Below are 25998 nucleotides of genomic sequence, written 5' to 3'. Positions count from 1 at the left end.
CAGAAGAACATAATTTATTTGAAATAAAAATCTTGAAACATTATAAATGTCTTTATTGGCACTTTTGACATTTGAATGCCTCCTTGCCCATCACACTATATCACTATAAGCTAACAACAGTTATTACAGTTATTGTTACAAAATCATTTTTCAGACCATATATCAAATTATCAAATTTAAACCATGTGATAGCTTGTTCCAATCAAAATTTGATGACCTGCCCAAACATTAACATGGAAAAACCTTCAAATCCCTCCTCCTCCTCCGTCATTTACGGTCATCTTAACTTCCTTTTTCAATAAAATTGCAAAATATCCTAGGGGTGCATCTCAGTCAGCTTCCAAGTCTCAAATTTTGAGTTTGTTTTCATTTATGTTTGTATTTATGGTCTAGTGTTCTGCTGTCAATGAGTTAATTTGTTCTGTCCTCCGCCTGTTTCCCTGCCTGTCACCATAGTTACATATTGATTTGAGTTCTAGTTCAGGTCAGGTGTGTCTCATTAATTAATCTCATTAGTTCCAGTGTTTGCTGTGTATTTAAGCCCTCTGTTTAGTCCTGTCTACTATTGTCATTTATGAATTGGTTATTCTGTTCTATCTTCTGAGATTAATGTATGTTTGCGAAGATTTGAGTTTATTTCAATTGAAGTGGATGCTACATTTAGATCCTGACAACTTTCTTTTTTGCTGCAATCAGTGACTGTGAGAAAATAGAAGACCAGAACATGGATCTAGCAGCAGCTAAAGAATCCTCCTCCTCTCACAGAGAAACTAGTCGCTAGAGAGCCACACACAGGTATTTCTGGACCTTTGCCATCTCGTCCCTCATGATGACTGTATGTGTGCTTTTCTGGACAAGCCTCTACAGACAAGGGAATTTCTGGTTCTCTTGCCCAGAAAAGAACCTTTAGAAAAACATGGAGTGGGTACACCTCAACAACGGTTCCCCATTCAACATCTGTGAGAGCAAGGCGAAAAACAGCGTGCCAGCCACCAGCCAAGGGATTCTCAAGTCCCTTCCAGTGAGAGAAGTTCCTGCGGGAGAAGTCCCCTAGTCCTTTACGGTGGGAGAAGTTTGCGAGTCCGTTCCAGTGAGAGAAGTTGCCGAGTCCATTCCAGTGAGATGTTTCCCAAGTACTTTCCAGTGAGAGCTGTTCCAGAGAGAGAGGTTCCCTAGTCCATTCAAAGTGAGAGTCTGTTCCAGAGTCCGTTACAGTAATAGAAGTTCCCGAGTCCGTTACAGTTAGAGAAGTTCCCGAGTCCATTCCAGTGAGAGAAGCTACGGAGTCCGTTCCGGTTGGAGAAGTTCCCGAGTACATTCCAGAGAGAGCCGTTCCAGTGAGAGAGTTTCCCGAGTCTGTTCCAGTCAGAGAAATCCCTGAGTACTTCCAGAGAGAGCCATTTCAGTGAGAGAAGTTTCCAAATCCGTTCCAGTGAGAGAGGTTCCCGAGTCTGTTCCAGTGAGAGAAGTTCCTGAGTCCGTTCCAGTTAGAGAAGTTCCCGAGTCTATTCCAGGGAGAGAGGTTCCCGTGTCCGTTCCAGGGAGAGAGGTTTCCTGAGTCCGTTCCAGGGAGAGAGGTTACCGAGTCCGTTCCAGGGAGAGAGGTTACCGAGTCCGCTCCAGGGGTTCCCGAGTCCGCTCCAGGGCAAGAGGTTCCCGAGTCCGTTCCAGGGAGAGAGGTTCCCGAGTCCGTTCCAGGGCGAGAGGTTCCCGTGTCCGTTCCAGGGAAAGAGGTTCCCGAGTCCGTTCCAGGGAGAGAGGTTCCCGAGTCCGTTCCAGGGAGAGAGGTTCCCGAGTCCGTTTCAGGGAGAGAGGTTCCCGAGTCCGTTCCAGGGCGAGAGGTTCCCGAGTCCGTTCCAGGGCGAGAGGTTCCCGTGTCCGTTCCAGGGAAAGAGGTTCCCGAGTCCGTTCCAGGGAGAGAGGTTCCCGTGTCCGTTCCAGGGAGAGAGGTTCCCGTGTCCAATCCAGGGAGAGAGGTTCCCGAGTACCTTCCAGAGAGAAGTTCCAGAGTATGTTCCATTGAGAGAAGTTCCCGATAATTCCAGAGTACCTTCCCGAGTCCATTCCAGTGAGAGAAGTTCTCACTGGAGGATTTTGCGATTGAGACAGCCCTTAAAATGGCCGACCTAACTAGGGAACTAATTGAGACGCACCTGAAATTAATTTAAAATAAACTAAATTAACCATTCAACTAATAAGTTTGGTTATTGAACTATCTAGAAATGTTTTAAATTAGGCCACAGTCCCGTTGAACATACTATACTAGTACAACATACCGACACACACTGAAATACAGTCTGATGCATGTAGCCTAATTAGGGTCTAATTGTGTTTGCACTCACAATCACAGGTTTGCATAGATTGTGTTGTGGAGCTATGACATGTTACTGTTTACTGTTACAGCCTGACACCCTTGCATTGTCTAAAAAGTTTGTCTTCACTGCAGTGCAGCTCTGCATTTTGGACCTGAGGGGTGATATATTTAGAGATAACAGAGTTGGATTTAAGCCCAACAAGAAAACATGATGAAGCACCTAAAATGCCTGAATAATTCAAAGTGATTAGGGATGGAATGCATGTAGGGCTTTAGAGGTGCAAATCAGAACATCCAATTAAGTTCCTGTGCTCACAGGGCTGATAAAGCCAGGTGTGAATGAGTGGAATTTTATAACCAGTGTTAATTGTATGAGGTAAACGACCCTGATGAACTGTGACTGCATTAACGTTACGCTGCCGCTAGACTGTAACTATTAAGAAGGTGTTATCTGATCTGCCAGACATGAAATTGCATGTGCGAATGTTCTCAGATTCATTCAGCGCTTCTTCTGTAGTAACCTGAAAATAACTCACATCTCCATCTACAACAACTGCAGCGTAAACAACTGCTCCTTTCACTCCAGTTATTTAGCAGAGCTTACAGGCATGTTTGAACGGGAGACAGAAACTGTGTTTTGGCATGTGGCTTAGTTGTCACTGTCGCTGCAGTCTTTGCTGTTTTCTAAATAATAGCTGGACCCACATAACACACACAGAGTAGGCTATCTATAGAGTAGCATTTCATCCTTCATATCTCTGATGAGTCTTTATTTTTATCAGATTTATAAAACATAGATACGCTGTACCGATTCTTTCAGCCGAGCCGAGCTCCTGGAGGCAATGTCGTGGGCGGAGCTAAAGAGTCGCACACAATATATCATCGCATTATCCCTGGATAACTTTTGATTCACTATGCATTTGTATTGTTTACATAATATGACTTATGCGCCGATTGCCAACAAAACACAAACATTTAATGTTACTTACTGCATGTAATTGCAACTCTTTTAGTGCTGGGACCGGTCCATCTTTCTGCAGAACCAGCGTCGAACTGGCCCTTGTTTATAAAACATTTGTCCCCTAAATGCCATGAAGAAACACACACTTGCACAACTGCATGGTTTCTTTGGGAAGCTGAACAAGGATATCTTTCCCTCACAACCAAAAACACTCTTCTTTGGTGAGATTGTTGATTTTGTGGTCTAAATACTAGAAATTCCGCCTTTTATGACATCATACAGGGCCATACTCGAAAAAAACTTTCCAAAACGTGAAACGAAATGAATCCCGAAGGAGTGTATTTGGCACAGAAATACTCTGTCATACATCCAACAATTTTTTTTTTAAAATGTTGGCCATGTTTAGCATGAGAATCCAACTCTTTAACAGTGTAAATAAGTCAGAATGCATGAAATAGCAATTAGACATCCCCTTTAAGAAAGTTTGTGTCTGCTGCACTGTTCATGGCTAGTCCTGCAGGAGGAAAAATCACATGTGCGATGTCTGTAACATCTCAATTGTTTCTCTTTAGAGAGCAAAACGATTAAATGACCTTAGCGGAAAATTAGCTGCTAAATGAATACATATACAGTAAGTCTCATGATTCACAGCTTTTTCTCCTGAGAAATAGACTCTAGTATTCCCAATGGTAGTTCAAAGGCAGGCCAGCTGACAGTCTTGCCTGGGCCCGGGACAAGATCATCTTAATTTTGGCCATTTTTGCTATGCTAGACATGCAAAATCTGTGCATTTTGGGCATTTTTGCTATGCAACAATGAACTTCGCTATTATGAGCTTATATTTAAAAAATGTGGCTCTTTCCTCCTTTCTTATCAACAAGTGGATTTAGCAGCACCGCTGGTTGCAATGTCCGGGTTTGAGCACTCTTTCAAGGACAATTAGGAAGAAAACAAATAAAAAGCTTTTATGTAACTTGAATATTAGATATTTGTTCCACAAATATGGCGGTTTTATTAATTTTTTAACAATTACAATTTAATGAGGGCCCAGACAAAAGACCAGTTTGCTGGTCAATTTGGCCTGATTTTGTTCCAAATTACATCATATCAGATAGTTCTTCGATTTCGCTTGATCGGGGCCTTAACAGTACTTTTTTTTAACAGAATGTAAGACATTTCTGCTTTAAAATAAAATAAAGTGATTTATTAATTTTTAAATTGCTTTTTTATTTTTTATGGTAATTTTAAAAAAGACGTATATGTTTTAAATTATTCTTATTTTAAAAAATATTGTGTAAAAAGTCATTTAATTCAAACATTTTAATTGTTTTTTTAACTGTAAAATTCAATATTTGTTTACTTTTTACTGTAAGTAGGCTAGTCCAATACTTAAAAATAATCATAACACTTTATTCATTAATTTCATTATTACTTAAAAACAACTGAGAACTCCATTAACTCTCTTTAGCTATGAAAGTGAAACATTTTCTTTGGGTCCTCTAAACATAGCCATTTAAAATCAATCTCTCAAAAACACATTTTCCCCATTGCAGTTTAATTGCGCTTCCTTGCCACCACTGAACCTTTGCCGACCTGATTTAGTCAGCTTAGTTCCCGATTAAAGCCACAAACCCAAACAACTTTCTCATCGTTGTCTTTCACCAGCTTAACTCTTTATTAGGCCACAGCATCATTTGGTTTCCCTGTTGAATTTTGTCCTCCAATTTTGGAAGTGCCAAACATTTGACTTGTATTTGACTGTCTCTGAGACTGAGTGCAAGTGTTTGTGGGTTGCGGACACACCCTCCTCTCCTTCCCTTCAGGCCTGAAGCTCAGCACCTGTTTGACATCAGCAGCTGTCATTGTTCTGCTCCCAGATGTAAGCGATATGCAAGATCACCTTCTCCATCCCTCTGTCTCCCTGCCTCGGGTCCTGATCTCTGAGAGAGGAGGAGATGGGGAGAGGGGAGGACAAATGAGGGCGTGTGATAGATGAGGAAAAAGGAAGAGAGAGAAACAGAAGAAAAGCAAAGAAAGTGGTGGCACATATGTGCATGTGTGACTGTGTGTGTTGTGGCCTCCTTGTTGAGTGAAAGCTGGGTCACAGCTCATGCTCCAGATGGCTAAGAGACGTGTGTGTGTCTGTGTGTGTGTTTGTGTGATTTCTCTCCTATACAAAAGCCAAGTGCTTCAGGCCCTGAGCCTCAGGTTACATTCACAAGGCTTTGACAAGAGCTCATCCTCAAAAATGCCCCTCTTTCCTCTCTTTCATTATGTGTTGCTCGTATAATCAGGGACTTTAGTAGTTATGAGATCCAAATGGAGTGTGTAGCTGAACTGTAATGACTCTCATTATTAGTCAGGACCGAGCGAGAGAGAGAGAGAGTGTGTCACATAATGACTGCTATAAAATTAGCAGTAATAACAGCACGTTGCACTGCATAAACCCACGTTTCCTTCTCCCCAAGTAAGGCAGACCAACTTTTGTACCCTCGTGTCCGCTCTGACAGGCAGTCAGTGGAGGGTTGTAGTGTCTGTAGCACTGCTAGCGTAAGCTGTTCCAGACAGTGAGAGCTCGCTGGATGTGGTTTAGGGTGTTTTTGTCCCATGTTCTATTGTTTCTTAATGAAATCCTGTCAGGCTGATATGATTATGGTACCTGAGGGTAGCGGCTGGGCAAGAGATGGCTAATTGAGTCTGTGAAGGCTGCTCTGTAGCAGCAGAACTAACATGCTACGCTAATCGGCAGGTCAGAATTCCATCCATTTGTTTTCAGGGGCATAATTGTATTTCTTGAGATTCAACCAAGATAACTTTGGGTTTGTGTTTTACAGGTTATTATGTACCAGACTACACATCTTTGTTGAAATATATATATATATATATATATATATATGAAGAGTTCAGATGCAAAAGCCTCTAAATGCCATTTGAAATTTTCTTCTTTAATGATGATTTTTACCAAACTTGTATATTTAAGTTCAGTAATTTCACTTAAATAACAATTAATAGGTAATTATCATTGCCATTTAAGTGAAATTACTGAACTTAAATATACAAGTTTGGTAAAAATCATCATTAAAGAGGAAAATTTCAAATGGCATTTAGAGGCTTTTGCATCTGAACTCTTCATTTATATATATATATATATATTAGGGGTGGCACGATTCACAAAACCCACGGTTCGGTTTGTATCACGGTTTAGAGTCACGGTTATCGGTTCTGTACAGTTCTTGTAGTATATTAAACATATACTAAAATATATTGCACATTTCAAAATAACTAAAATTGAAAATAAAATGAAAATGAAACTGAAATGATAAAAAAATAATAATTAATCTATTAGTAATTAATAGTATATCATAGTATAGTATAATATTCATAGTATAAATAATACTAAAACAACACTGGTAACAATATGTACTAAAGTGCTATAAAAAAATTGTAACATGGCAAGTAGCTAAATAATCTGGTTTAAATAACAGTTGCTGTGCTTTGGTCGCATTGATTTTGCCAAATAAGACGTTACTGGGTCGACATCTATTGTTGATTCCTGTCCAAAAACATAGTAGTAACCCTATCTCTATCAACCCCTAAACCTAAACCATACTGGGTGAATAAGAATGGTGTAGAAGCCCCGAGGCCTTGTTGTAAAACTATCCCTCAAATCTGATTGGTTGATTGGAATGTTGTTCCAGGAGGAACATGTTGGTGAAATCAGGTTAACCATTGGGCTTTACTTAAGCATTTTTTGGGTATAAAACAAGCTGGCTTGTTGCTAAACTACCAATATGCAAAGAAAGATAGACATTTACAAAACTACTGGCTGAAAAAGTAACGTATAATGAAGAGTTTCTAAAGAGGTTTTTGCTGAATTCAGGACTGGGTGGTTTGACGTTATTGAGAGCTGCAGTTTAGAGAGTGGCAGATGTTAGAGTGTAACAAGTATCCATCCCTAAACAGAGGAAACAGGTGATGTACGCTGGGGTGAGATCATGTTTAGGGTGTGTGTGTGTGTGTGTGAGGGAAAGAGGGTGGCAGGCAGATGGTATCTGAAGATGTGAATTAAAATACTCAAGCGTGTTGATGATCCAGCAGATGGGGCTTTGGTTTGCAAAAACTAAAGGAGTAAAAAGAGACAAACAAACAGTGACAACAGACAAACAACAGGGAGTCAGACGGGTCACAGTGCATGAGCACGCGTGTTTATGCTTTTGTTACTCCAGAAGCATATTAATCAGGGAAAAGTCTAGAGTCACTTCAGTGCTCTAAGCACTAGAAGTGATATACTGATGCATTGTGGTATAGCTGATCACATTGTTGCTACGGGGTTGTGGGTGGTTTCCAGAGGGTTGCTATGGATATGCTAGTTCTGTGATGGTTTAATATTGCTATGTGGTTGCTTGTGGGTGTTGCAATGCTGTTTTTAGGGTGTTGTGGTTTGTTGCAAGGATACAGATGCTAGTTTTAGCATATTGTTATGTGGTTTCTAGGGTGCCGTGGGAGATTCGAACATGTTGCTATGGAGTTTCCTGGGTCTTATGGGCGGTTTTAACATATGTGGTGTTTTGAGTGTATAACTCAATATATATTGTAATATCTCTTTAGTTTTAATTTACTTAAATTTCAGTTTTAGTTTTATTTATTTATTTAGTACTTTAAATTCGACTCATTTGTTTTAGTCAGATGTCAACGTTTTTGAAGTTTTGAATCTAATATTTTCATTTAGTTTCAGCTTTATGTCTATTTGCCAGGGTGTTGCATATGTTCTAGGATTTGTCGGTGGTTTTCGGGGGACGCTTTTTAGATAAGCATGCAATTCTACAGAGTTCCAAGTAGTTTTTTTCCTATTATGTCATTTATCCAGCTAAAAATAATTGCTTTGAAGAGCTATAACACACGGCACCTCAACAAGTTGCACGTTTGGAGCTAATAATTTACCACAGCGCAAAATGTAATCTTTCGGGTTTGGGGTTGTTCTAATCCCTAATCCCTAACCCTTAGTATGAGAAGTAGTAACAGTCACGTTTGCATGCACAGTTTGACGTGTGTTACAGTGAAAGTCCCCCAACATCCACCATTCCTGCCTTTGTGTATATCACCCGTGAAACGTACAAGCGCCTTGTGCCACTCAGTTAGGTTCCTCTGGTAGTGTTCAGTCAATACGGATAATCCCAGAGTGTTTAATGGCTGGACTCCAGCCCTATTGTCATCGTCCTAAAAGCCCATTTTGTATTTGAGTAAACAAATTCACCCCCAGACTCACTGACCAGCTGCCCAGATTTCAAGCTATCTGTTGTTTTCTCTCTCTCTTTTTCTCTATCATGCTCTCTTTTATTCTAACTGTGTCCCTCTGTCTATCCTGCTAGCGTCCATATGCTTGGAAAGATTAGCTGCTGTTCTTTCTCCGGTGCCTTGCCCCTCATGATACAATGAACAACAATGGCATAATGTTTCTCCCACTCTTGTTCTTCTTGTTCTATCGTTTTTACGCTCTTTCCCTTGTTTCTGTCTCCTCCTCTCAGTGGCATGGTGCCAGGCAGGACAGCTGTGATGAAGGGTTTGGTTGGCAGACCGGTTCTGCCGGGTTAATGCCCCACTATCCGACCACCCGCTGCTGGCCAGCCCAGCCTTCCTCCAATCAACTCCCCCTCTTTTTTTCTTTCTGTCTTTTATTATAATATGGACACTCGGCTCTGTTAAATCAAGACCCGGGTTCAAGGCCCGCTCGTAGTGGGTGGAGTGGGCCCGGGTGGAGGGTTTACAACTGACACTGTTGTCTTTGTATTATTTGGAATTATTATTATTATTTCATTTGTTTCACATTTATGCATTTACATAGCAGGTGCTTTTATCCAAAGTTACTCAGCAATTAATCAATAGAACCAAAAATATAAATATTAAATAACGGTTTTGAACCATATTTACTTTTTAGATGAATTTTCATATTTGTCAATTAAACATCCATGGTTGCAGTTTTCCAAAAGCATTGTAACTCTAAGTTGATCAGAGAGACCATTGGTGACAATTGTTTTACGATCGACTTTTGGGAAATGTTCATTAATGAAATCTATCCACAAAAATAAATAATAAAGGCATAGTAAAAAGTTTCCAATACAGTTTTAATGTAGTTCATAAAACAAAAAGTTGAAATCTGATGGTTTTAATAAAAATCCACCCCTGGGACATTAAAGTGCCTGAAGTTGTAAAAAAACAGCCATTTTTTTTCCCTCTCTCCACTTTTCCCTCACTCACCCAACTTCATGTCATTATCGTTTAAATTATCCTTTCGGCCCTTTCTCACTCATATCCTCTGAGACTCAGCCGAGAGTATTCCTCCTCTCTTCCTTCTCTCTATCTTTCCCCCTCTAGTCTTTCCTCGTTCATATATATTTCTTTGCTAACTCAGGAATATCTCTTGTTTTCTCTGCATCCATCATTCACATTTCCATCTGTCTGCCCTTATGTTTCATAATCATTTATTACTCTCTCTCTCTCTCTCTCTCTCTCTCTCTCTCTCTCTCTCTCTCCCCCTCACTCTCTCTTTCTCTTGTTGTGCAGTGTACTTGACACTTTTGTCTGGGGAATGATGGATGACCTTCTCCTCTGTGCTCCAGCCACTTTAAACTAATCACTCGCTATGCCAAAAGAGCACACACACACACACATGCATATCCACATATTGTTCCAAAAGTCTCTGTTCATAAGTTTAGGTGTGTTGTCATGTTTCATTATAAACTTGGGTTGTTTGTTTGGTTGAGCAATGTGGGTTGAACTTGCGTGGTGTAATCTGAAAAAGACAGAATAACTGGTTTTGCTGAGGATACATGGTTGAGGACATTAACATCTTTCAGATTGTTGTATCTAAAACATTAAATCGCTGCATACTTGGCTTGGTTGTAACTACAGGTTTCCTTTTGTTGCATTTCGTCCTGCACTGACCAGCCGACAGCTGTACTGGCCCCATCTGTCCAAGTATGTCTAACATGCACACACACACACACACAAACACTTTGTATAAACAAAGACACTCTAGGAAACACTGAATAGCATTTGCTTTCTTGTTCCTATGCCACTATCAATTATCACTTTTGTTTGAACACACACACACACACACACACATACTGTACATGTGTTTTAATGTCCAACAAAAGGCTAGTGTGTTTGAGATCTTGGGAATCTTGCACAGCCGGAAAATAATGTTTCACGCTGGCTTTCGGAACACAGCCGCAAAATGACAGAAGCTACTTCTGTATGAATATGTTTATGTTATATATTCTATATACAAGAGCAGCAGAGCTCAAGATTATTCACATCTTCACATGTTGCATTTTGCTTATATTCGGCATACCATTCCAAAAATGCGAGTATAAGACTTTTTTAATGTTTTTAAAACGAGTCTCTCACCAAGTTTCACAAAAAAAGAAAATATTTTTTTAGAATAATATTAATGATATTAAAATAACTGTTTTCAATTCATATTTTTTTATGTGATGGCCGAGCTTTAAGCAGTTCTGTAGCAGAGATAGTGATATAATGAGAGTGACAGAGAGAGAAAGGGCTCAGCACCAAGAATGCTGCAGATCAAACCGTAAAAATAAAGCCTTCAATAATTAATTCATGCACTTAAGAAGCATATAATGTGTGCAGATGAAGGTCTGTCAGACATTATTTAACATTTGCAGATGTGAGAGGCCCGTTATATGTGTATGTGAGGTCAGGCTCTTGATGACCCTGACTATTCCCCAGCTGAAATGACTGAACCTGTAGTTTTCTATCCTGTTTACCCTACAGGAACCGAGAACTGTGTTCCTCATTTTTCAAACTCAGGGTCTTTGACATTGTCTCTGAATCTAATCGCCACATGCAGGTGTGCGTTCATGACCAGACGAGAGGCAAGGACAGAAATCAAATGTTCATAAATGTACACATTATTGAAAAGGTTATTTATATTTTTTCATAATGCATATTGGAATGTAGCTATTCAGTAACTGAATTGACAGCATTGTGTTTAGTTTCATCAATGACTGTTCGTAGTCTTTTGTGAAGGTCATGACTCACTGCTGAAGTTCCTGTTACTGAATCCTTCAGGTCCTGTCATTTCGTCGGTTTCCCAGAATGCTCTGCACTACTTCCGAAGTCTAAGACTCCCAAACTGTTGCTCAATAATGTTTAGATCCAGCTCTGCCATTCAGGACACTTCAGGGACTCGGGGCCATAACCACCATAGACATGCAGTCTAGTACTCAGACAGTATGGGCTTTTCAATGACCTGTTCTTCAGCTTTCACATTTAAGCCCCCTTAATCGTGAATATTTGGTTGCATGAACACTATTACAAAAGACTACCAAGATGTTTGAGGAAACAACATACAATGTTAATATCTAATGGCATGTACCAGTGCAATTTGTCATTTTATAGATATTTTATCATTTATTTTCTCACAATTACAGCTTTATTTCTCATAATGACATTATATCTGACACTTGTGTCTTTGTATTTCAAAGTTGGGATTTATTTAACATAATTTTATTTGGCTGTATACGCTACAATTCAATTGTTTTTTTTTTTGTTGCTCTTATTGATTAGCAAATTAATTATTATTGACGTTTGTTTAGCGAGTATGCATTAAACAGATCATTGACAGTAAATATATATGAAATTCCAAAATATATTTCAAATAAATTGCTGTTCTTTTGAATTTTTTTGAAATTTTGAACAGAATGTACCACAGTTTCCACAAAATATTAATTATTTTCAACATTGATAATAATAATAATAAATGATTATTTCCAAGTTAGCATATTAGAATGATTTGTGAAGTATCGTGTGACACTGAAGACTGGAGTTATAAAAATTCAGCTTTGGCATCACATGAATAAATTACATTTTAAAATATGTTCAAATAGAATACAGTTATTTTGAATTGTAATAATATTTCACAATGATGCTGTTTTTATGGTTAAATAAATAAATGCAGCCTTGGTGAGCATAAGAGAATTATTTCAAAAACATTAACTCCTACCAACCTCAACTTTGAATGGTAGTGCATCTGAAAACTGCGACTACTTCATTTAATTGCTAACTTTATTTTCCATATTTATCACAAATTTGTCTTTCACGTCAGTCACAATATGTGGCTTTACTTGTTATTTTAATATTTATAGAATTTACATTTTATTTTTACTCTCATTTATTTATTTGTTTAATAAATAAACACAATTTACAGATTATGTAAGGGGTATGTGAACTTATGAGCACAACTGTATAAAATATAGTGTATTTGTAAGCACCCTGCATATACATGTGATGTTGTGTGCTGTGTGTGGGAATCATAATACCACATCTCTTGAGACCCTCTTCATGACCTTTCTGGGTAGGTATATGATTTGTGCGTCTGTGCGTCTGTCCTCTTCATTGAACTATTAAAATTCATACCCAGCAGGAAGCAGTAAATTGTGTCACAACTGCGATATAATGAATATTCTGAACTCTTTCTCTGTTGTGGTGTTTTCGAGGGCATTTACGCAAGGTTACAGCTGCTGTCCAGGCATACCACATGCAGCTTAATAGACCAGAATAAAGCTCCTATTCAATATGACTTGCAACAGCATTAACCAAATTAAATCGCCTTTATTCACTAAACTTTGATCTATAATCGAGAAACCCAATTTTCTCCTGTACTGGTCAGCACGAGAAATCTGGTTCATATAATAGTGAGTGATAGACAGAGGCCCTTCCTTTCCTGAGGGGAATGAAGATTATAGGCTGGAAATATATCGCAGAGACATAATTGCTGTGATATTAATTCTGCAGCATTAATCTGCCTAGTAACATTACAGTATAAAGAGTATAGGCTGAAGTCTGCAATCGATTGGTGATTTTTGTTCCGGTTGCTCATCTGGTGATTGCTGGCGGTCACCAGCTTATATTATATTTTCGATGCTGGTCGCTTAGCTTATCCTATGGCGGCAAATCAATGACAATAATAACCGAGCGCACAACTGATGCTGGCACACGCTAAAAAATGACTTCCGAGGGAGGGAAACAGAATCCTCGGATCATTACAGGAATCATTACAGTCTGTTATATCTCTTAACAACACAATGCAGTCACTAGTAAGACTTCCTGTTAATAAAGTATCTGGGAAGAATCTGATGAAGATGATGATGATGAATTTTATTTATAATGCGCTTTACATTTGACATCAAATCTCAAAGTGCTTACAAAAATAAAAAATTAAATAAAAACAAATAAATACGCAGACAATCTATTCTATATTAACAATGCATTAAATCGCATTACACATTAATAAATCACAATAAATAAAAACAAATTAAGTGATGTCTCATGACTCAAGGACGGGTCATGATTGGACTGGCAGACAATTACAACTGACTTCCGGAAAAGGGGAATAATAATGTAACTCGTAAATGTAAGTACACATTGATGGCCTAAGACACGAAACGAGCGGTTTGTGTGAGAAAACGAACAGTATTTAGATCGTTTATACCTCGTGTAACCACAGTCATGTCCAACTGATCTGACGGCACGGGGGCTTCGGTCTACGCATGCGCCGGAAGTGATCAGTGCCGTCAGATCAGTTGGACATGACTGTGGTTACACGAGGTATAAACGATCTAAATACTGTTCGCTTTCTCACACAAACCGCTCGTTTCGTGTCTTAGGCCATCAATGTGTACTTGCATTTACGAGTCATTAAATCATGTTTAATTTTGACTTCTCTGTGCATGCTCTTTGAGGTGGACCCCATAGACCTCCATTATATGACTGATAGACAACAACGGTTTGACCAAAAATATAAAAATTGAAAATACTGTGGAAACAAAGACACCTACATCTTGGATGCCCTTGAGGTAAACTAAAACATATCAAATATCAATTTCAAACTGAACTATCCCTTTAAACTCAGTTTGGTGTGTGTGTGTGTTACATGAGCCACTGGCAGCTGGCAATTCTGGTCTAACTGGTCAGGGAGTGCAGGTATTTGGGTATTCCCACAGGGTCCTGCAGCTGAGCCAAAAGTAGTGGAGGACTTCCCTGAAGTGAGAAAGAAAACAGAGTAGCAGCTGAGGGACATGAACCACAGGGGTCAATCTCAGACATCCAGGGCTTTGAATGCTTGAAAAAATCTGTCCTCTGCTTTATAAAGTCAGTAATATATGTTGTTAAAGAGGCGGTCTTGACACCAGTAAAGACTACCCTACTGAAAAGGCTGAAAAAAAAAGAGTTAAATGTGCTTTCAGTTGCTGGAATCAGGTCACATTTCAGTTCATTTTAATTGTAAAAGGTTACATGCAAACTATTGGTTTTGCAGCCACTAGAATATAAGATAAAAGCATCTGCTAAATGCATAAATGTAAATGCTTAGTCCAAGATGGTCTCTGTTGAGTTCTGTGAAAGAAGTGAGGGTTCATTTGAAGTGTTCAAAGGCACAATTCATACGTGAGACATGTAAGTGAGTGTGTGAGATCAGCTTTCTACTTTCAACATGAACCGAGTTCTCATAATGAGCATCGGTCTTTGCCTGTGCCTTTCGATTTCAAAACGACACCCGTCCTGGACATTCCAGCCGTTCAAGGCCGAGTCAGATATGTGTGTTGGTTTGCGTGTGTGTGTGTGTGTGCATGTATATGAATGTATGTTTATAATCTCACTGACCCTGATTCCTGTCTCATAGTTGATGGATTCTTCCCTCCTAACACAGGAAGTGTTTGGAAGCCGCCTCCCCCTTTCCCAGCCTCCCATGCTGCTGCATTCCTGACCCTGCTGCCTTGCTTTCCTTTCTCTCTACACACATCCGCTATATTCCATTTCCCACTTTGAGAGATTGTGTGTGTGTGTGTGTGTGTGTGAGTGAGTGAGGCTGATACAGGGTCAGGATGTTCTGGGTCTTTGCCCAGGTCAAAAAGACACTTGAGTTTAACTCTGTCTTAACTGCTCCATTTCTACAGCTCATCTTATTCGCAAATCGGTATTTTTGTTTTCAGAAGAAAAAAATAATGATGAGATGAAAACACGTTATAAAGAAAATATACTTCAGAGGAATTTTATTTGCAGTGACATAGTTATGTTTGGTTGAACATCAAGTTAAACAATCTTATTTCAAGAGCAAGGCATGCTTGATCCAGGACATGTTCACAAATGGGTCAGGAGTTTTATGAGATCATGTAAATACACACTAGAAGTTTGAGGTTGCTTAAGGTTTTTTAAATATTTTGAAATAAGTCTCTTTTTCTCACCAAGACTGCAGATATTTAAACAAAAATGCAGTAAAATATTATAAAATTAATGTGTAATTTATTCCTGTGGTGGCAAAGCATATGGTCCTTCGGAAATCATTGAATGCTTCAGGAATCATCCGAGGGGTGGAGGGATTTTGTGATGAATCTTCCTGAACAAAAGTATTAATTTCTTTCCAAAAAAAGATATAAATAAAGTCTGTTGACCCCTAAACCTTTGAATGATAGTGTATACCTCAAAAAACCTTGTATAAAATAAAAAAAACACTCTAATACATTTCATTTAATTATAATAAGTTCTGATCTAAATGTCTAAAATGCTGGGAATATTATTTCTTTCTTTTTTTTAATTCTTTTTCACATTTTAGTCAAATGAATATGTTATACATTAAACATTATTTGAAACAAAAAAACAAACAGATTTAATTTTTTTGAGCTCGTTGTGTGGAAAATTGTACAGCTCGGTTCTCAAACTAACTTTTTTATTAGTACAGCATGGTCAAAAAAATACCAAAATCATGGGTTTGTTCTAGACTTTGCATCCATTGTAAGTCACTTTGGATAGAACTATCTGTAAAACAATATAAGTTAAATAGTCTTAAAGTATACACAAAATAGAAGTGTATAAGTGAATAAATAACAGAATGCTTCCTTCAGGAAGCGTCTGCTTATGCAAGTACAAGCAATGCATTGCGTGAAGATCATATTGGACAGTTAAACATTCCTCAAAGACAAAATTTGCATGTTTGACGACCTGTATTCACCACTAGAGCACAATACGTCAAAGACTCAATCAAAAATCTCTTTTGTTTCTTCCAGTGATTCATTCGCCATCTCAATCGCTATCTCCTAGGAAGATTTATGAGCAAACCTTTCTTCATTATGTCTGTGTCAGATTTATGAATGAAAGAGCAAGACGCTAAAGAGCTATTTAGGGGAAAATCTGCCTTCCTGTTTGGAAATGCATCACTTCCTGTTAGATTCGCAGCTGAACCCTGCTGGACACCGAGGTGATTATTCATTGTGAGGAGTTGCAATACTGCTATCTCACTTGTTAAGTACATTGAAATCTTAAGTGGAGGCATCCCTTTATTTGCACTGGTAGCAAGGTCTCACCTGAAAGTGAGTATATAGAAATCTATGAGTTTCCCTTTTTCAATATGTCGGTCCTGGCCACCGGCTGACTGACTGAATGAATAAATAAATGAACAAAAGAACAGCGAAGAGTGCAGACTGAGGAATGGATTGACATTTAGTTCACATACTTTCAGTTCTTTTCATTCATGGAATTCAGCCCAGCTGTATCAGCATAGTACAAGGTCTCGCACTGAACACAGTGGAAACAAGGAAAGCACCCAGAAACACCAGAGTACTCAATTGAGCTCTAGTCATAAATGTGGATGTGAATAAAATGTTATTTATGTGGTTATTTGGATGAAGAAGAAGACGTGTTCACATGCACAGTAAAGGTTTAATGGTGATGGAAGCTAATCGTGTTTGTGTGCATGCATAAGTTTGCATTGTGCAAGACAGAGCTTGTTTGTGCAAGACTCATGACACGGATGCATGCCATTTATTCAGTCAGGCAGCGGGCGCACTTTTACAGATGGCATTTTGGCTGCCGCCCTCCAATTCACCTAATCACAATGCACCAGTGCAGACAAACAAACAAGAACCAATACAGGAACCAGAGTTCAGACAATAGTGCTTGTGATTCAGATCCAGTCCTGGACCAGAGAGCCACACTGAATCTGCACTGTATTCAAAATAACTCATGTAACCCTGCTGAAAAACATCAGCTTAGACAGAACATGCATTTATGTGCTAGTTTATGCTGGTTTATGTGGATTAGCACTGGTTCGGTGATGGTGGACTTGCAGAGTGGGGGGGGGGGTTTCACCAACAAAAAGTAGTTTCTTAATCAGTGTTTTCCAGTAGAATAAATATCCGTAAAACTGAATAAATTGGCCTGAGAAGATAAAGCACTGTTTCAGAGAATGTATCTTAAATTTAGTTTATTTTTCCATGCGAACAGCGATAACATTCTTGCTTAAAACATAAATTAACAGTTGTTTGGAAAATGTAAAAAAATAAAAAACACTAGTCTAATATTTAATTAATGTAACACCAACTGCTTGTGCCAAAAAGAAGTGCCCTTAATGTACTGAATGTGCAGTTGTAGTGTACTTTAAATATTAAAAGTAAAAAATATACTTGTACTAAATATACTAAAATGCCACATAAACGTAGTATGACTGTTTCTCAACACAATTTTAAAAGTATGCTTTGTTATAGTACATGATTATACTTTTAACTTTACTGTTGTATTTGATTTTACATTTAAAGTTAATTTACTAAATTGCGTTACATTCACATGTATACTTAGTAAACACAAAAGTAGCATATTTCAAAGACATTTACATACAAAATGTACTTAAGTTCTATTTAAGTGCCAAAAAAATCACTGTTAAGCTCAACTAATTGCATTTTAAAACTATATAATACATTTTCGTTTGACTGTAAGTAACAAGCAGTTGAGTGTTTGAAAACATTACATTAAATTTGCACTTAAGTGTATTTTTTGTAAAATATGAAATACTCTTTTAAAGTATGCCAAAATGTACTTATTTCTCACAGGGTATTATTGTTATTGCTATTGTGATTTATGTGCTGAAGTTTAATAGTAGGCTTTGCCCTAGTTTGTAGCAAGAGTAATAGTGATGCACTTACAACTAAGCAAATATTGACTAGCTCTGACCCTGACCCTAATAAATTGTTCACCAAGTGGCATTATTCCTATTTCTAGTATTATTGACACTAACGAGTTCGCTTATAAAGTGTGTCATCTCTGATTTTACTGGTGACCGATGGATTCATGGCTTACTTCCTCCGTTCTTTCCTTGTTCCTCTATCCAGCCATCCATTCATTCCCAATGTAACAGTGTGTGTGTGAGTGTGAGTGACTGGGATACAGAAAGATGTCGAGGATAAATCTGAGTAGATGAGACACGTTGACAAGACCAAAGTGTCCTATGTGTTCGAGTGTGTGTGTTTTATGAGCACTCTGCTGAGTGCAATCGTAAGATCTGATTACTCTCAGAAAAAAAAGCCCTGCAGGCCCAGTGTGACGGGTGCAAAGAGATCTGCGTTATCATTATCTACATCTGCTTTCTCTGACAGCCACATTCATTCAACCTAACTTTCGTCCGCCAGGCCCCTGTATCGAATAACATAAAACACTATACCTTCCACCAAGGTAAATTCAACAGCTGAGCTATTTAAAGGTGCTTTGTGTTGTGATTGTCTTGCACTGACACTTATAAACATGGATGTAGTATATCACGCAAATGTTTTTCGTTACCATTGCCTTACCCTATTCACATGCGCATTTGTCAGCCCTATACTAATATATACTGCTATCCAACCTGCATGACTGTCTTTCTTCTGGAGAGCTCAAAAAGAATAATAATAATTATAATATGTTTATTTTATACAGCGCCTTTCAGAGTAAGGTCTCTTTACAATTAAGTACAAATAAACATGACGTAGAAACAATAAAAATAACAATTAAAACAAAAAAGGGTGTTATATTTATTTTTTCATACATTTAAATAAAAATTAAACACCCCGGCATATATGTACATTAAAACATACACTTTGTGCATAGTCTTCTGGGAGTGCATTAAAGCTACAGTGTGTGATTTTTACCCCCATCTAGTGGTGAAAAGGTATATGACCATCCAGTGAAAATTAGTTTCTGTTCCTCTCAATTCCGATTTCGTTTTAACTCCTACGGTGGCCAATGTAGTCCAAGATAAACATGGCTTCCAGTTCGACCTCGTCCATGAGTGTTAACTCAAATGTAAACGCGAAAGGCGAAGCTTGAATTAACGGGTATGTCCCTCTATGGCTAATGTACTTTCAAGATGGAGGGGCGACATGGCGACCGACTTACCCATGTGTATTTTCAATGGCATATTATACACTCACGAGAATACTTTATTACTTGAACAAAATATACATCAATGAGCACATCAATTTTTGAAAGAATTAAGTGTTTTTAGCTAAGAATAAACTAAAAGAGTTACACTACTTCTACGGCTCATTATTTCAAAATGTCAAACATTAAAATCATATGTAAATGGTAAATGGACTGCATTTGTGTCTTCACAGAGCCAATGGCCTGCTTTAAATTTGTAGTTCAGCTTTAAATGTGCATCTCAGCATTGTGAGGGATGACGGGATCATGAGGGCTGTGAAACTGACATGGTGACATGGACAGGTCCCGCCTCAGCTGGAGAGAGAGACAGACAGCAGGATGCATTATATTTAAGTGGCATATGGGAGAGAGTGGACAGATGTCACAGGTCTGAGAGAAGATACCCAGAGGCTGAGAGAGTAAAGTTACATCAAATTACTGCCCTCCGCCTTCTTTTTGGGCTTATACAAGATCTTTAACAACGACCTTTAAAAATAGTGTGGGGTCAATTCGATATTAGTCTCTTATGCTTACCAATGCTGCATATTTGCAGTAATATTTATAAATATTATTACAATTTAATGTAACTCTTTTCTATTTTATAATGTAATTTATTCCTGTAATGACAAAACTGCCATTCAGCATTATTACTCATATTTTCAGTGTCATGATCCTTCAGAAATCATTCTAATTTGTTGCTCAAGAATCATTTCTCGTTATTATCAAAGTTGAAAAAAGCTGCTTCATATTTTTCCTGGAAACTGCAATACTTTTTTTTTTTTTTTTTGCAGGAATCCCAGAACAGCATTTATTTGAAAAAACAAAAAAATCTTTCATAACATTATAAGTTACGTTACTGTCACTTTTCATTAATTTAATGCATCCTTGCTAAATAAAGGTATTAATTTCTTTAAATAAGTAAGTAAATGTTCTTTTGAACGTTAGTGTGACTTGGTAACTTTTTTAAACTCTGGACGGATAAAGCTGTCAGCCTCAGCAGATCTTTTTTTGTTTGCTTCATGATCTGTGTGTGCATGACAAAAGTTCAGCTTTCTGTATGAGAGTGTGCATTTGCATGTGTGTATGTGCATGAGTGTGCGTGTCTGACACATTCTTTGGGGAAATGAAAGTTTAAGTAGGATAAACAGAGTCCATGACCCTCCCCAACCCAGAAAGAAGTGAGGGGTGGAGAAAACCAGAGAGAACGGACAGAGGACTCACAAAATTATAGGGGCCGAGAGAGAAAAAAAATATAGAAGCGCACTAGAGGTCAGTTGGAGCACAGATGGAAAGGAGAGAGAGAGAGAGGAGTGAGCTTTGACATTCGTGCCCAGTGAATCTCGCCATGGCTTTCCGCATCCACACCAAGTGACACTGTCATTCCCAAAGGATGAAATCCGTTTTTCCTCCCACACAAGGACTGAAATCACATCAGTTTGAAAACACAGCATATTACCCAACACATTTCCCTTCTTCCAGGCCAGTCACGCTTCATGTGTGTCCGTGCACTTCGCGTTGGGTTTGTGCAATGATCGTTATATAATTCCCATCAGTCCAGGAGATTTTTAATGTATTTTTAGCTGCCAGTGGACTTTGCAACCACGGGCCAGAACACCAGGGGATTTTGATCATCCAAAGGCTGGTCATTTATGAATTTAGAAAGGACCCTTATTCTGCAGGGAACATTTGGGTAATCCCAGACAGACCTACTTGTTGGGCATGAGACTATGGGTGGAATTATTTAAAGCACCCATCTTGGCAGGACCAACCTCTGGATTACAGCGGGCAATGCTGTACCAACTTGGCTAAGAGAGACATCTCAAGCTTTGCGGTTGTTGTCCTCGGCAAAGAGTCTTAAGATGATGTTGTGCCATTTAAGAGCCTCAGAGATTGTAATGATCGGTCGTTATGATGCAAAAACACTGGCACTCACATCTGCCGAGAGGTTTCAGAGTATGTGCTTCATGTTTCATCAGTTACATTGACATTCAGTCAATTACTTAAAGGAGTAGTTCACTTTAAAAAAAAACTTTTGCTGATAATTTACTCACCCCCATGTCATCCAAGATGTCCATGTCTTTCTTTCTTCAGTCGAAAAGAAATTAAGGTTTTTGATGAAAACATTCCAGGATTTTCTCCATATAATGGACTTCGATGGGAACCAAACGGTTCAAGGTCCAAATGAGAGTTTCAGTGCCGCTTCAAAGGGCTTTAAATGATTCCAGACGATGAATATGGGTCTTATCAAGCGCTAATTTAATAAATAAAGGACAAAGTTTAAGTTTTATAAGCTCAAATGCTCACCTTGTGCTGTTCTGTGTTGAGCGTTCGTGACTCTCCTGTTCAAACTCATTCATCAAAATGAACAAATCTTTTTCCGAGTCATGACTCGAAGGGTCCTAGATAAGACCCTTATTCATCATCTGGAATCGTTTAAAGCCCTTTGAACAGTTTGCACTGAAACTGTCTTTTGGACCTCGAACCGTTTGGTTCCCATTGAAGTACATTATATGGAGAAAAATCCTGGAATGTTTTCATCAAAAACCTTAATTTCTTTTCGACTGAAGAAAAAAAGACATGGACATCTTGGATGACATGGGGGCGAGTAAATTATCAGCAAAAGTTTTTTTAAAAGTGAACTATTCCTTTAAGGAGAACCAATGCTGTGCCATAATAGAGTGCCGAAGTGATGACGTCACTTTGTAGGACAACTCGGAAGCTAGCGGCGCATTGGTTCCCTCGATCGCAAAGCAATGCAATTTCCCCATAGACTTTTGGAAAATCGCAAAAAACAAGATCTGTGTTTAAGAAAGAGTTTATTTCACAGACCTTATTTCAGTCGATTTAGCAAAAACCCATTCAAAAATCCCATAGACTTTAGAGCGAGGCAACCGGTAGTGCTAAAATGCTAACTCACTTCCGCGTTTTGCCCTACAGAGTGACGTCGCAACTTCGACACTCTATAAATGGATAGTTCAATCAAAAATGAAAATTCTCATCATCATCATTTACTCGTCATTGTGTCCAATTCCATTGGAACTTTTGAAGAATATCGGTAGAAGTAAATATGGACACAAATGCTCCAGAGAAGTATAAACATGTCCTTAAAAGTCCTATAGATGTTCTATAAAAGTGTCAACTGCACATACAGTTGGTGTTAGTCACTCAAAATCTTCACATTCAATCATGTTTGAATGCATGCTCGATTTATGAATGAATTGTTCATATCCAGTTCATTAATTTGAATCAAATCTGACTGATATTCCTGTATTCAGTTTTCTGAAACACTAAACTATAATATGACTATCATTTGGACTAGTTTTATGATGCTTTTATGGTTCTTTTTTTATGGAACAAAACTACATGAGGGTGAGCAAATGACGACTTCAGAATTAAAGCACTTTTTCTCTCCCTTTTATGACTGATTTCTAACTTGTGCTGCTCTTTGAATGCAATATGTTCATCATTGGGCTCAAACGGCTATATGTTGTATAGTATTTATTTATGTTTATTTATATATTAATAGTTACATTTCCAGGAACAAATAGGGCCATTACCACTTTCTGATGAAGACATTTCACAGCAATTAGCAACCTGCTCTTTAAATGACTTGTCTGGCAGTTCTAAGAGAATGTATTCCCATGACAGTAACCCCTGAAAGCAATGGGACAGAGACATCAATTGATTTGGCACTGCAAGTCAGGCATCCTGCCTCTTTTCCTCACATTCCTCTGAGGACTGAGGAGAAAGAGGGCGGGGGAGAAGGATGAACCGGCGGAGAAAAAAAGCAGAGGACACTCCATCTTAAGGCTAAAATTTGTGGTTAATTAAAAAGAGGAGGAAGAAGGTTTTTTCTTTGGATGCCCTTTTAACATCTGGTGTTACCAAAAATAGTAACTCGTCAACTGAAAGGAAAAAAATACAGAAATGCACATGATTACAAAAAAAAAAGCTGCAAAAATAATAAAAAGCTAAATAAAAGTACCATGTGCTATATTTAGAGTCTTCTGAAGCCGAATAGCTTTGTCTGCTTTTTTATTTACACATTCAAACTGTGATAAAACGAGACTGGCTCCAGCCATCTGCAACTCCGCCTATATGGATTGATAGATTGCTAGTGTGAATCTGTATCTCTTGAAGGCTCTAGTTTGTAACATCTTCCACTGTCATTTGCCACTCCAAAGGACATGCTCAGATCCGTCCTCCCACACTCCCTGCCAAGTTTCTCTTTAAGAATGCTGGGAGACGACAGACCTCCTGCAGTGCCTCTGTCATGTCCTCCATCTTTGCCTCTCACTCATTCTCATCCTCTCCCTCCTCACTGTCATCTGACCCGTCACGTTGACCTGTTTGTTTTGTCCGTGTGTTATGACTTTTTACAATATGTATAAGTCTATAAGTATTTCCATTCACTTTTTGTGGTTTATTAGGTCTTGTCTTTGTAGTGATTACAAAAAAGCTGAATATTTGTAAATACAAATTCTAAATTGCTCAAAATACTGAAAATTGAAAAAAATCGAAATTGCAAGAAATAAAATCAACAATGGGATACACTTTATTGTAAAGTGTCTTTGTTACAGTGTAGTTATACATTTAAGTACAGTGTAATATTAATTACCTATGTACATCCTATAGGGTTAGTATTAGGTTTGGTTCAGGGTTAGTTGCATGTATATAGTTATTACCAGCCCGTTCTCATCCTTTAGCGTCACATAGAACAACCCGGTCTCATCTCAAGACGTCATATAACTGACGTTTTGGGACGTCTTTTGACCATACGTCAATATTCGCCTTTTTAGGGCCCCCTTAAACGTCGGTAGATGAGGTTATGGGATCCTAACTCTACCCCATACCTAAACCTAACCCTAAACCTAACCCGTCACCTAACTGACGTTAAAGGTAAAGCGTCAGTTGTATGACGGCCCGGGATCGCCATCTACCGACGTTTAAGGGGGCCCTAAAAAGGCGGATATTGACGTATGGTCAAAATACGTCCCAAAACGTCAGTTATATGACTTTTTGGGATGAGACTGTGTTACATAGAACGCTATATGACAAAACGGCGCTATACTACGCACATTGCACCCTTTATCGTTAATATTCGCGCGAACCCAAGGTGTCATAAAGCCTTTCGCGTAATATGAGACTACCCTACCCCACCCCACACCTAAACCTAACCATCACAGCACGTGTTATATTAACGATAACGGGTGCCATGTGCGTAGTATAGCGCCGTTTTGTCATTTAGCGTTCTATATGATGCTAAAGGATGAGCATGCGTTGTTATTACACAGTTATTATACAGTAATTACTATTGTAACAAGGACACTGTTACCCAAGATTGTGTTTGGAATTGTCAGAATTTTGTAGCCTGGGAAAACCCAGACAACTTCCGGGAAATTTAGATTTGCTCTGAAAGTTAGTCTGGCAAAGAGCTCATTCAAGTCCATTTCCAATCCGTCGAAATCGCGGCACCAATGAGAAACGTTGGGGCGGGCTTTACACGATGACGATAGCGCTGGGATTTTAAAGCAGATTTTGTAGCCTACATTACAAAGATGGATGCCGCCATCGAATATCACTCGTTCGAATCAGCTATCGCGTCTGTTTTAAGTGATTTGAACGTTTCCTTTTTGTTAAAAATCGAGCAAAGAACAACACTCGCCAGCCGCCGCTCTCCTTCATCGCTGATTGGTTTTAGGTCTAGCCGCGATGTTCGTTGGTGACGCCCCTCTGGAAGCCCCCTCCTTTGAGATGCTAACTCAAAATTGCAAGATATAAACCTGAAATTTTGAGAAATGTGATATAAAATTATATGTTTATTTATTTATTTTAATTCCATGCTGGAAACAAGTTTCCATACATGTGCTTGCAATAGTGCAATGCAAATTATAACTTTCACTTTAATACATACTGTTTTCATACAAACATAAACTGGAAATAAAATTGCAAGGCACTGCTCTTATTTACAAAGTCAGTCACTGTCAGAGAACATAACTGCATAATTTTTGTGACATCGCACCACATTAAATGGATGTAGCATCTCATCCGTGAGCCAGTTAATTGAGCACTTGTGATATTGGCAGTTGTGCCTGGCGATGACGTGGGTCTTCACAAGGCTGAAAATAGCTGGCATTTCGCTCTGACCCACTGGGGCAAATATTGCAGACCTCCCCCCAAACAGCGTCGCCATCCTTCCAGTCTAGAAGAAGCGGAGAAGATGAACACTAGCTCCCAATGCCTCATTCTCCCCCCAAAGTTCAATCCATTACAGCCATTCGATACGTGAGCCCCATATGGAATCCGTGGTTGTTGCCATGGCATCCGCATAGCAACCAGTGCAGTTGCTGTTGCCTCCAGTTACCTTTTGTAAGCGTTTTGGGGTGAGGGGGGTGTGTGACCGTGACTCGGAAGGGTTCAAAGCACTAGATTATGGGATAGAAGAAGATGAAAAATGGGTCACAGTAACAATAGGAGTATA

The sequence above is a fragment of the Pimephales promelas genome, chromosome 18, assembly GCF_988280905.1.
Source record: "Pimephales promelas chromosome 18, fPimPro1.hap1.1, whole genome shotgun sequence".
Lineage (NCBI taxonomy): Eukaryota > Metazoa > Chordata > Actinopteri > Cypriniformes > Leuciscidae > Pimephales > Pimephales promelas.
Note: the sequence above shows the minus strand (reverse complement) of the source record.